The sequence below is a fragment of the Crocodylus porosus genome, unplaced genomic scaffold, assembly GCF_001723895.1.
Source record: "Crocodylus porosus isolate Cpor-Errol unplaced genomic scaffold, CroPor_comp1, whole genome shotgun sequence".
In the NCBI taxonomy this organism is placed as follows: Eukaryota; Metazoa; Chordata; order Crocodylia; family Crocodylidae; genus Crocodylus; species Crocodylus porosus.
Genome location: NW_017728910.1, coordinates 36,053,867 through 36,068,061, shown reverse-complemented (window position 1 = coordinate 36,068,061; position 14,195 = coordinate 36,053,867). Strand labels below are relative to the sequence as shown.

At 39.2% G+C, this 14,195-nt stretch overlaps 1 protein-coding gene across 2 annotated transcripts in view; it reads right to left on the bottom strand.

The window, feature by feature from the left end:
- IRS1 (insulin receptor substrate 1) overlaps nt 1–14,195 on the bottom strand; it is a 64,585-nt gene that overhangs the window by 33,500 nt on the left and 16,890 nt on the right. Inside the window, exon 2 of one of the 2 annotated variants that reach the window (XR_002100652.1) lies at nt 5,670–5,723. The exons of the other annotated variant lie outside the window; for it this stretch is intronic. The gene's annotated coding sequence lies outside the window, so the exon portion shown is untranslated. The remainder of the gene's footprint in view (nt 1–5,669; nt 5,724–14,195) is intronic. 2 annotated transcript variants of the gene reach the window in all.

Genomic DNA, 14,195 nt, shown 5'->3' with positions numbered 1-14,195 from the left:
TTTACAATTTTCACAAATGATATAATAGAAAGCAGATACTTTTTCCTCGTTAAAACATGACAGCCCTAGCCAACTTCCTAGGGAAGTGGTGCTGGCTCCTACCCTGGGGCTCTTTAAGAAGAGGCTTGATGCCTACCTGGCTGGAGTCATTTGAGCCCAGTTTTACTCCCACCCAGGCGGGGGGTCAGACTTGAAGATCTACAAGGTCCCTTCCAACCCTATTTTTATGATTCTATGAACTTCCCATCAAGAATGACAGGAGGGCAAGCAGGAGGGGGCTGGGATGGAGCACCGCTACCTAATGCCCCATGCTGCCACTATTCTGCCTCTAGCAGGGAGCAGGGTGGGGGAGTCGAGGCCTGCGCTGATGACCTCAGCTCCCTCACCCTCTGTTTGGTCCTTAGCGCTGCTTCAGAATCACGGCAGCACTCGCCTACACTTGGAGCACTCTGATTGGCTGTTGCCATCAGCCAATCAATCAGAGTGCAAATAGGCCATTACAGAGAGGCAGACAGACTTAGGCTTTTATAATATTAGAATTATGGTAGTCACTGATAAGGACACTGCGCAGCAGACAGTCTCTGGCCCAAACAGTTTACAATATAATGCAGTTTTCATCCCTTGCAGTACCAGAAGCTAATCTTTTTTTGCCAAGTTGATCCAGCCACAAGGTGTAACATAACAAGATTACAGGCAATCCTCAGACTTACAACAATTAGTTCCTGACAACAGCGTCTTAAGTAGAAACATTGCAACTCGGAACCAATTTTCTCATAAGAAACAACATTATAAATGGGGGATTGGTTCCTGAACCAAGGCCCAATACCCTATTTTCACCAAAAATAACCCAGAATTTTGTACTTGATCAATTATAGATGATTAATAAGGCTACCTTAATGTATTTATATTGTAAACAGTAATCATATTGATTTGGAAGAACTTCTGAGGAGATTTTGCTGGACCTTTTGAAAGGCTCTTGGTTGGACTTTTTGACGGGTTCCTGGCTGGAGTCTTCTCAGGAATCTTGGCTGCAGGTTTTTCTGGAGTCTTGGCTGCTTTCTTAAAGAAAGGGTCCAAGGAAGTTTGGACAGATGGTCTCCAGGGAGATGACCACACCAGCAAACAGCTGTCGCATCAGATCAAGCATTGTAAAGTCAAAACTGATGTCATAAAGTTGAAACAGGGCATCAGTGTATAAACATTTTAAGTGCGAAACACCATAACTTGCAACATTCTAAGTCAAGGACTGCCTGTACTGACTTTGAGTATTAATGAACAAAATTTGGCATTTCTAATTCCTTAATAAATAAAAACAAGTCTTCTCTGTTTGTATCTTACTGTTGCAATGGACACATTAGAACCAATAGCAAGAAACAGTTTAAAGATTTAAAAGCTACCAAAACCAATCCTCCTCAGAAACAAAACTCAGACTCTACTTCAGTTAATTACTGGATTTGACTTCTTCTCACACAAATGCTAAGGCTTACATTTAGTATTTAGCAATTAAGAATGCAATGCATACGTTAGAAAAAGAATGAAAACCCTTGCTAAGAAAAATCCTCTCAACATGTTTGGTTCTACCATTTGTTTTAGAATCATGCAGCTCCCAACTATGTAGACATCAGGATTTTCATACAAGAAGCCATCACACCTGATGTGCTCAACTGAACGTAGTTGTGACTCCATTTGTCACTTCTTTAAAGACTGACATTTTCCCATGGCTCGTTTGGACTCAGGGGTAGATGAAAACCCCTGCCTTCTTTTCCTTTTGAGCATACTCATGAAAAATTCAAAACACAGAAAAAAGTTTTTCATTCAATTAATTCAATTCAAATGAGTACTTCGACAATTTCCAGTCAACAGACCTGCCTAGTAAGTGGTCATTTTTTGTGAGGACACCGAGTCAGAAGTCCTCTTTCAGTTACCAGTGTTGAAAGGTACAAACTTATTTGAGGCACGGTCATCCCGGTCCTCCCCCCAGCCCAGCCACCCCCATGTGACAGCTCTTACTGAAACAACTGTACAGTTGGAAGAGAGGTTGGACATTTCTTTCAGGCACAAAGTGCCTTTTTTCAGTTCTAGGAAAGAAGTAGACAGGCTAAGCTAAACAGAAAAAATAAACAACTTACTTGAGACCACTAAAATCCATTCTGCAAACTGTCCTCTGTCAATCTCCCCATCTTAATCCATTTACCCCAACAAGCCAATTATTCTTTCTGTTCTATTTTGTATATGAGATTGGCCACAACAGTTTGTGCACTTCCTTGTACTGCCTGTGGATAAAAGGCATCTGCTCAAATGAAAAGTGGCCCTCCACAAATGAAAGTACCATGATGCACCTCAGGACTGTACCAGTATAAATCAAATTAACCAAGGATATTTTAAATAACCTGAAAGCAAGTCAAAGGACTATTCTTGTTCTGAATATTAGACCACCCTTGTTCTTAATACTGATGACTCCAACAGGCAATTACAGCCATCTTTCCATGCCACCGTTATTCCGTGAAGCATACAGAAGCTGTAGATATCCAGAGTGGTAACCAAAGTAGAATGAGTCTTATTTTTTTGTCTTCTCTGAACTGGACCCCTCTTACACTGCTGAATAAACTGATGCAATTTCCTCCATGAGTCACTCACCATACGCATTAGTTTTAAAAGGAAGTTCTTAAAACATGTAGGCCACCTTCATATTGAGACACCTGAGATCTTGTACAGTTCTACCTTCAACTTCCAAGCACTAATGCTTTTCCAGCTTCTCTCCCCTCCCTCCAACCTAGCAACTGAATTAGGAGTGAGAGAGCTTATTCTGAAGGAGTGGTGATTCCCTTAACTAGGAAACTCATAAGCAAAAGCACATTCCGTGCCGCTCAAAGAAAGAGACTTCCGAACATAAAGATAATTAGAGGCTGAGAGAATACAAGCAAAAAGCATACACTTAGAAAGGGATGAAAGGACTTATTTGTATAAAGGATTTTCTAACTATCCTGTGGCGTCTGCTCGAAGGTAGAACAATTTGGAGCAGACAGTTATAAATGGGTTTTGTGGAACCACATGAAAGAAGCAACAGCTTTACCTTCGTCCAGTCACTATCATGGAAAAAAACTCAAAACACCTTTGAAAGCTTGGATTCTACCTTACCAGAAAAGCATTAGCGTACTCACACAAACTGCAATAGGCTAACTAGTAAAAATTTTGTTTGCCTCTAGTTTCTTTGAAGTTGCTCAATAATAAATTTTTTTGAAAACATTTAATGAAATACTACGTTTCTTGAGAATCTTCCTTTATTTACATATTAAGAAATAATCCCCCTTCATTACAGCTAGGATTTTTTTCAATGAAACAAAGGGCCATGTTCATATTTTTAACCTGCTTTAATTATCAAAAATGTAAAAGGTTAATTAATCTAAATATTATTCCTTTTACCCAAAGAATTATTTCCTGCCCTGTTCAACTCCAGATGTTCTGCCTACTTCAATCACACAACACAAAAACCCAGAAAACCTTAAAAGCAAATTCATAAACCTTGTGGGGGGGAAAACAACATTAAAATTCCATCACTTCCTTTACATGCCAGCTATTTCTAGCTTTGCCTGATAAAGAATTAAACTTCTGACCTTTTATCATTCCTCGAAAAGAAAAAAATTAAACTACAAGGGCTAAAATGAACTTCATTTCCTGACACATTTATAGTTTTAAGAATAAATTTGTCTATGTTTTCCAGTCCACATATCCAATAATGGCCCATTAATCAGTAAAGGGAAAAATAAAAAAAATACAATTGTGGCTTTTAGATCAAACCTGAATTACATAAACAACTCAGTTAATGTCTTTTTACATCCTACATGTTGAGTAATCTGGTACAACAGGAAAAAAGGTAAGCAAGGTCTATCATGTTTATCCTGGCAGCAATGTACACTTAGTTCCTGTACTAAAAAGATATCCATCCTACACAAGTCAGTCTAAAAAACAACAGCTTACAAATCTATTTAAGACAACAAACAATGATTATATATAAAATAGCATAGTTGATTTTTTTTTACTCTATTTCTTTGCATAGCTCTCATTAAGGCCTACCATTTCAGTTTTTAAATTAGCTGCTTAAAACCCAAGTGGACATTTCTGTTTAAAATCAATATAATTTTGTAAGAGAAAATTTAAGAGGTTACAACTGAAAAAAGCTAACTTGAAAAACATCTTCCTATTGTACAAATAACTCTCTTGCTTTCTAGCCTACTGAATTCATGGAGAGAAGTATGGAGCAAGGGATATTCTGGTCATAGTTCTAGTAGTTTTCTTCCAAATGCCAAAAACGTCACCCTCTCCACTCACCTTCACTTCCAGAATCTGAGTCTAGGACATCAGAGAAGAATACAATGTCCATTCATCTTCACTTAACTGTTTTTGTTCAGGCATGTATGGATTCACATGCATTCAATTCTGTTTGCTAAGTTGTTAACTTGAGCTGCTGTCAGCTAAACACAGGTCTGTTAAAACATTATTAACAGACAAGTGACATTTAACGGTAGCAGGAAACTAAGTATGCTTTACCCAATATGAACTTTTTTTTAACATAGACAAATCTTGAGTACAATACGCTACAAGTTATTAAACTGAAACAGCTACAAAGTATTAGTATATGAGATCAAAGTATGGCCTTGCTCAGCCTTTGTAAAATTGCTTAAGATGTTGTCTGCAACTGAAAATGGATGGTTACATTCTGGGTCGGAGACAAAAGGAAATACTTCAAGAAATCAAAAACAAAATTTCCATATTAAAAGACACTTGGAGAGAGAAAGCTGTAAAACCCACACAGAACTTAAATATCTGCCAAACACCTGTTCAGAAAGGTATTTCCATATATGAAACAGTACCAAACCTTAGGATAAAAGGAGAGAGGCAGAACTTCAGTTATAAATTTCAGTGTATAATGGCATGGTTCCTGCTGTGATCTCTGTCCACTCAAATGGAACATCAGTTTCCTTTTCCACTCTGGATAACCCAGGAGCTTGCTTTAGCTATAGGACTCATGCAAAAGGAATCTAATGGGAGTTGCTGATCTGAAAAAGCAGTATTTAGTACCAAGTGGCAGTAAGAGAAAAGTAATTATCATCTAAAAAAATATTGCCAAAGAAGATTTGTTTTTTTATTTTTTTGGCAGAGAATTAAAAAAAATATTTAATGAAACCTTTCTAAAGAAATATATGTTAGTTTAGTCCTTAACCCTAGAGAATGAAATGCATTCTTTAACCACAGAGCAGACCCAAACACTTATCACTAAATCAGGAAAGTTGTCAGGCTAAGTTATAGAATATTGGTGTCTTGTGGAAGACTTAGAATACTACTGTTGTATGCCTTATTCATAAATAAAATTATTCCATGCCCTGGCTGTATGTGGGCATATGTGGGAGAGTACTAAAACTGCAATGCATCCTCACCCAACGTGCAGATTAAACCAGACGCCACTGACCAGGCAGCTCAGTGAGAAGATGAGCTGCACCCCATTTGTTGTACGGATTGGGGGAAGCAGACCATTTTTCATTTGTAAACAGATGAACAAAAAAGAAGTATTGATGTTAGCAATAATCTAAGTATTTTCCTCAAGGGCTAGTTATGAACAAGAAACTTTCCAACTTGGAATTCAGTCTAGTTCTTAGGATGTGCAACCCTACCTTCCAAAAATGTCTTCCCTTATGTCTTCCACGCAGCCACTTTCACCCTTTTACCTGTCAAAATTAAGGCAAAACAAGAGCTGAAGCTAACTCTTTAGTTACCAAGAACCCCTACTACAGTTTTTGAAACCTTCTCTCTTTTAATACTAACACTGCAATTCTATATTTCAGCAATGTTAATACTAATAATGTCTTCTTCCACAGAAAGATAAGGTTCAGTTTAATCACACTTCTATATTACTGATTCTTGCTAAAATGTAAGCAACTAGAAATATGACTTGAGAAATCTTTTTTAAAAAATCAAGTTGAAGGCAAGGAATAAGAACATAGCTAAAATATATATTCTTCCATTTCAAGAAACTCCCTTATGTCTCCCTTCATCCTAATTCTCTCAAATTTACCCTGCCTCACACAGACAGCAGCACTAATATGCCCCATGCCATGACCTTTTGTAATAATACACATTTTAAATGGTTAATCAAATAGCAGCATAGCAGCAGTCAACAGACCAATGTGAAATCTGGCCTATAGCTACAGGTCTCTGTTCATCAGACATAAAAAAGTTTTCTACTGCTTTCTGCTTCTCCAAGTAGCCTTATTAGAATATATCAAAACATTTTTCCATCATCCACGTGACCTCAATATTTAAGGACATTTCTGAAGAAACTGACTACAGCCAACAAGGTTTTATTGGCAGCCAAACATGTGCACCACTGTTTAAAAGCTAAATTACAAATACTGTACAAATGTATCAAATTCCCTTTAGAATTTGCAACTTGTTATGGAAAAACACATCCACTAAAATAAAGAATCAAAATTACCTATCATAACATATAGGGGCTTTATTTAGAGTAAAGCTATGAATATTTGCTCAAAACAATCATCCAGTTGGCTACTCAAGCTTCTTAAATGGTAATCAGATATAGAATCAATTTGCAAACAAAGCAAAAGTGGACTACTTTGAGAAAGAGTAATATGTCAAAAAAACCACACACACAAAAAATGGGCAAAAGGTTTTCCATTTCAAGTGCTGGTACTGACTTGCAAAAAGACAATTCAAATCTGTTGTAAGCCCCCCCTAGCTTCCCTCCTCTTTCAACTCCTTCTGCCTTGCACCTTTCTGAAATTCTAAGCTAATTTAGAGGGTTCCCAATTCAAAGCGGTGAAAAAAAATTCCAACTTGACTACTACCCAGTCCATGCTCCAGAGCCAGGGCTGCCAAAGGAAAGGGTAATCTTTGACGTCCTATCATTAACCCATTAGTTTACTGTTCATAGCTTTCCCTCATGTACTAAGAAAGCATGAAGTGTATTTTCTTGGTCCATTAACCACCCTGAATGGTGCTGCTGCCTCTGAAGTGCTTCCAAATGGGGAACCTTCCAAACTAGATGGTTCAGGATTTCTAGAATCATAGAATGTTAAAATTGGCTAAGCCAAAAACAGTCACTCTCATTTTCCACGTGGTGAAGAAAAGAATAATGGCCTTGAGAACTGCTTGGTGGTTTGGGTAGAGCAACCTGAAGGCTCAGTCTGAGTCTGGTTCTGATCCCTGGCTACACTGAAATAGGGATCATATTTGTATGAAACAAAAAGAACATGAAAGAATGAGTTAAAAGAATCTGTACAAAGATTATATTAAAGCTCTTAAGATACAGAATGGTTCTTCAAATTTGCTTTTGTCAAAAGATCAAGTTCATCTTAGGAACAGATTCCTATTAAATAATGAAAGATACACTTTTAAAAACTAGTTTTTCTGTCAGTCATTCTTAAATTCCAATCAACAAGTAGAGACAACAAGGCAGATTACAGGGTAAAGAAGGAAATTACATGTATGATCCAAAGTTAAATATATAGGGAAGAAAACCAGTACACAACATATTTCTGATTATAACTTTTATAATTAAGGCTTTAAAAAAAATCTACTGCCAGCACTTTAGAGCATGTTGAAGCAGATATTGCTATTATGTGGTAGAGAGGGAAAAAGGTTAACTACTTTATACCTTAGATGTCCTCTTAAGCAAGTGAAGTGTCTTATGTGTTCAGACAATGTTCAGCACATTCCAGGGACTGGTTTAATAACAAGTAATAATCAGTATTTGTATTCCACCTGCACTACAGCAGTGTATGGGAGCCCTAGTAATAGATGACAGGATGACAGAGAGTAGGGTGACACAGTCAAAGCTAGAAAAACCATCCTTGCAGCAGCATTCAGCATGGGCAAGATTACATTTGTCAAAAACGTACTGTAGTAATAGAAGTAAGAGATGAGCTAGAAATTTCAGCCCTGTAGGAAAATAGGAAAAGCTGTATTTTGAATGTTATGCAGCAAGAAATCAGTAAGATTTAGATACTACCAGGAGGTAAGCACTTTGAGAAAAAGGTTTAAATTCAAGATGACACCTAGGGTACAGGCCTGAATGTCAGGTAGGATGATGTGCCCACAGTGGTCAAAAAAGGAGGCAGCAGGGTGGGCTTTGAGCAAGGAATGAATGAAATTAAAAGATGTTTTAGCCAGATTAAGTTTGAGCTAATAACTAAACCCATACCAACTAAACAGAATAAAGTAAATTAACTCACTGCCTCTAGTTGGTCCTTCTACAACTAGAGTATAATTTTGATCCATTATGTAATGTCCGCATGCTTTCATCATAGGGTTACATAAGGACTAAACTAACATATATTTCTTTAGAAAGGTTTCATTAAATATTTTTTTTTAATTCTCTGCCAAAAAAATAAAAAAACAAATCTTCTTTGGCAATATTTTTTAGATGATGAACATCTGGGGGGTTTTATGGCCTGGCAAAAACCACCCCTCTCTTTCACATACAGTTAAGGCCAGTTTTACACATGAGTTGGTACTAAACTATTAGTTGGTTTTAAAATTCACATCACTTGGAATAAGGGGGTCAAAGCCATGCAAGCTGCCATGCAGACTAGCCCTTAGTTGCATTATACATTTTTCTCCCCTGATTAATCCAAGTTTCACTTGTGAAAATTCTGGCCCACAATCAGGTTACTTTTCAGCCAAATTAGATTTACAATTGAAAAAGTAGTTTGAATAGCCTAAATTCAGCAAACAGAAGTGTGTAGATTCTAGGAATCCATTATGTATCAGAAATATTTACAATATTGTTTTCAAATTTTTAATCTGATTATTCCTTTCTCTGCAGAAAGTAATATTCTTTGAGGACAACTGACTTAAATGGCACAAAGTTGGGACTCTCAATTATAATGAATGCATCTCCCACTTTCAGAAATATTAAAACAGTATCATACAAGGCAAGTCCATAACACCTGCCAATGATTTTTCAAACACAACTATAAAAAACTATTAATTCTGGACATGCAGTCTTTTTGCAATAGCTCTACACTACAGGGAAGAGTATCACTAGATTGACACTATTCATAGCTTTATTGCTAACAAAATACTTCATGAAATCTTGCCCCATTGAAATTTTGTCACTGATTTCAATACAATTTCATCAGGGTGTTTAGACAATGTCATCTCCTCACAAAAAGTGCAAGTAGTAAGCTGGCCTAGAAATACAGATAGAAGCATGGAGTTCAAAACCAAGCTTACTTTCTTGAACTTACTTTCTTGAACTACTACTACAACTTCAGTCACATTCTATACTCCAGCGGGGGGGGGGGAAGAGTTCAGAGAATAAACCCCCCAGGAGACTGACTGTTCATGTGAAATACTGAGACTCTTCTTGTTCAAGAGACTATGAATTGGATAGCAGCTAAAAGGAGATTCCAAAGACAAGTGCAAATCAAGCCTGCTGCACTGTCTGGCTGCAATATGCTGAGCATTTTGGTCCTGCTTTTCTTATTTTTGGTTTCCATAGCATTGCTAATAATAAACTGCCAGATGGCAAATGAAAAGTGTGTGCTGTGTGACCTTCACTTGCTGAGACAGAATGAACTTGGGGAAATCCTGTCACAGAGAGAGACAGACGCACATTGATTAGAAGGTGCCAAAATATATGACACTGCCAGTCACTTAAGGTAGAAGAACCCATCAATCTGGACTATTTCACTTCCATTACACTTAGAAGTATATATTCAAACAAATTAAGTTATTAGTTTTAAATTTAATTTAACACCTGCATTTCTATTCCTGGTTTATGTAGGCATCCAAGATATACCTTTAAAAAAAGCTCTTTAATTTCCTCACTCAGAAAAATTAATATTTGGACAAGACAATAATGTCATTCAAGTTGATAAGAAAATTGCTAGTTAAACAACAAAGCAGTCTAATATTTAGAAAGATGGGGGTGATTACGATCACTTCTTCCACAAAACAGCAATAGAACATATGAGAAACAAAATTTTAGTATACGTGCTGCCAAAATACACTTGTCCTTAGCAATACAAATTAATGCGAAACTACCAAATGGAGGAAATCAAGAAAAAATTAAACCAGAATAGTTCCCAGAGCATCTCATTCTCCCCACTTGACTGAATCCACAAACCATCCTGGAGCTGTTTCATATTTGCAGGGTAGAAATGTCAAAAAAAGTAACTTCCCAAACTGGAACATAGTGCCAGAATTAAAGAATTGAGCCCTCTTCTGTCTACATGCACTCTGGAGACTCTACCTTGAGCTTTTATCCCAGCCAATGAGGATCAAAGAACTTCAGTCTTCACAGAAAATGAAAACTTCATACAAGTACAAAATTCATCTTCCACAAACTGACTTCTAATGTATTATTACCTTCTCAGGTGGAAAACATGTTTGTCAGAGGCAAAGATCTCTACACAATTGTCTTCATAAGGGTCTGAGCTCCTAACCCCTTGCAAACATGGGCTCTTCAGCAATGCCCTCAGACTGAAGGAACATGTAGATTGGTTCCAGCCAAATTCTTGTCTACATAGAACCAATTTCACAGATTTACCAAAAACTGCTTTACCAGGAGCCTAGGAGCAGTCAGCTTGAGGAGGGAAGTTCTTCAGGCTGGCAAGGAGGCATCAAAGTGAGAAAAGTGACAAGTGTTGGTCCTGAAAATTGTTCCTATTGTTTAAATAATGATTCTTATGCCTATAGTTAGAATTGGTTTGAGGCATAACGAAGCTTATTTTATACTTGCACACTGTACTGTATGGGGGGCTCATTCTAGAAAGAGTGACCTTTTTACCTCTCAAGCCCACATAGAGAGACATGTATAAAATCCTAGCATCTCGTGTGAAAATGTCAGTAACGCGTGCACAGTATACTGATTGACAGATACTACTATTTTGGCAGGAATCTGTGTACCGTGTGCACAATGTGGTGCAGGGTGAAGAGCCGAGAGGGCCGTGCGTACCCCAAGTATAAGAGTTGTTTGATGGGGAACTCTGGTTTTCTGGTGGGCAGCGAGTTGCCTGCGTGTGTGGTTGTTGTTTGCTTGTTATTGTTGAACAAGTTTGGTGGTCTCCAGTCCTCCTGATGCTTCTGGATTGCTGTTGCAATCATTGTATATAGTGATCATCTTTTAATAAACCGTTTCATTCGCGTCACTTTAATTTCAGTATCCTTGTGTATTAATCCTTATAACCATGCCAGGCCACCTACCTCATGAATACCCATGTCAGCCTGGGCCACTCACGTACCCTTCCACCCACTATACTCTATTTAACAGAAGCTGCATTTTGGTGCTCATGTAATCTTCCCTGGCTTCACAGTCAGGACAGCACTCGTGCTTAAACTGAGAACTTATTGAGTCAGGTTCTACGGCCCAATCACCCCACACCTTTCCAGACTTTGAAGTTCTCAAACTAAGAAATCCTGTCCTGGATACAGATGACCATGTTTGAATCCTTTCCTGATTCAGTCAGTTGCACATAATATAGACAGCAAAACTAAAAGTTCTGAAAATATTTAAGAACCACATATAGCACATCTGTATAATTTAAGAGAAGTCTACAAACCTGGAAATGTATTTTCCACACCTGATATAGAATCTGGCTCACAGACCAGATCCAGCCCACGGGCAGGCGCCCACCAATTGACTGCATCCAGCCCGCAGCTGCCCCTGCACTGCCCCATGTGGGACTGAGCCCTTCCCACTCCTGCCCAGGGCAGCCTGCACTGCACTCCTGCCTGCACCTGCCCTGCCCCATCCAGCATGCCCAGCTTCTTGGCAGGACTGCTGCCACAGCCACCCGAATACTGCTCAGCTCCCTCTACCTCCAGCAGCTCCTCTTCCTCCTGCCCTTGCTGTGCTGCTCCAGGGAGCAGGTTTCATAGTTTCTAGGGTTGGAAGGGACCTGAGTAGATCACCTAGTCCAACCCCCTGCCATGGCAAGAAAGAGTTCTGAGGTCAAACGACCCCAGCAAGATGTACATCTAGCCTCCTCTTAAAGACCCCCAGGGTAGGAGCCAGCACTTCGCTTGGAAGTTGGTTCCAGATCCTAGCCGCCCTGACCGTGAAGTAGCGCCTCCTGACATCTAGCCTAAATCTACCCTCTGCCAGCTTGTGACGGTTATTCCTGGTCACTCCTAGTAGTGCTCGGGGGAACAGGGACTTCCCCAGTGCCTGCTGGTCCCCCCTGACTAGTTTGTAACAGGCCACTAGATCTCCCTCAGCCTTCTCTTGTGGAGGCTGAACAGGTTCAGGTCCCTCAGCCTCTCCTCATAGGGCCTGCCCTGCTGACTCCTGATCAGGCAAGTGGCCCGCCTCTGGACCCTCCCCATGCTGTCCACATCCCTCCTGAAGTGAGGCACACAGAACCGGACACAGTACTCCAGCTGTGGCCTGACCAGTGTCGCATAGAGGAGGAGGATCACCTCCTTGGATCTGCTTGAGATGCATCTGTGGATGCACGACAAGGTACCGTTGGCCTTCCCGACTGCATCCCCACACTGCCGGCCCATGTTCATCTTGGAGTCAATGACAACTCCAAGATCCTTTTCCGCCTCTACTGACAAGAAGGGAGTTCCCCAGCCTGTAGGTATGGTGCCGGTTGTTCCTTCCCAGGTGCATCACTTTGCACTTGGTGTTGAGGGAAGGCATGGGGATGCATGCCAAGCAGCAGATGCTCAGCCAGACAGGGGCGAAGCTGTAGATGGGAGGATCCTGCCCCAGTGCACAGGACTCCAGCTACAGGCCACCTTCTACCCACTCAGCTGCCCTGATACAATTGTTCATTGCACCAGGCAGCCAAATAAATGAAAGGCAGCTGGGAGCTGGAGCTGAAGCCCCATGCACTGGGACAAGAGCCACACAACTGCAGCTTCCCCCCAGCCTGATGAGGCAACTGCACTTGTCTAGCTCCTGCCCCAGTTCCTCCTCTATCCATTCATTGCACATCAATACCTTTCAGCATTCAAATTCGCAAAATATTCATTGCAAGTAACTTTGACTTTACTTCAAAACATTCTAGAAAGGTTCTCAGAGTAAGACCTAAGTGCATCTAACCCTTCTGCATGTACTGAAACCTGAGCAATGTAGCACAGCCCCAATTCTCCTGAACTACCAAACTGCATCTTTGAATACCTTCCTATGCAGCTTTTTCCTGCCTGCATTTCTGTAAAAACTGTTGTCTCCGCAGCTTCTAATGGCTCCTGCCTGGCCAATAACAGGGCATATTTGTCAATCTCACCATTCAGATTTCTTTTCTCTTCCCGTGCTGTTACCTATTTCTTAACACCCAATCTGACTTTGGTCTTCCTGGCCCCGTCCTCACTGGGTTCTAGTCTTAATCTTTCCAACCAGTTGAAGGTTCTTTTTCCTTCTCCATCTCCTTTGAACACAAATTTGTTGACAAGCTCCTAAATCCCCTTCTACAACTTACCTTTGAGTATACGTTTAGATTAGCTATTCTACCAATGTTACCATATTTTACATAAAACATTATATATAAGGCTACATGGGAAAAAAAGAAGTGGAACAATAAATAAAACAGGCTTATTCTATTTGATTTTAACCCTTATTCTTTGTATAAGTAATGCAATTATGCCTAGGGAGAACAGCAAAGGCTACAAGTCATTCAAAAGAAGCAAAAATTGCTTATTTTTAATTATATATTTTTCTTACTTTGCCACAGCACATGTGGATGGAAATAAAAATATAACAAAATACACAAAAAGAGTATTTTGCTATTAGTTCAAAAATATCAAGCCTGTTGGATAACAAAAGTAGTTTTTTAGCATATTTTGTATTTAAAATTCATTAAGTCAGAGGAAACATCATCTTCAGGTATCGAATTTAATTAATTGTTTCTCATATCCTTCAAGATTTTAGAATTAGTAGAGTTGAACTTTTTACCCCATTATTATTCCTAGATTGGAAGAGCAAAAAAAAAAAAAAAAAAATCCTTCCAGCTTTTTCAGTTCTCAATTGGCTTCTCAAACTTTGAGTTAACTAGTTAACTGAACTGAATTATAGTTAAACAATCTGAAACTAAGAAAGTACTCTATCTGCACCCAGAAAGGAGGCTACTGCTTCCAAAAATTGGGAGCACTTCATTAAACCCTGATTCTAGATGCTTCCCCAACAACTTGCATTATTCAGTAGCTTTACTTTCTTTAAAAGAAAAGATGTC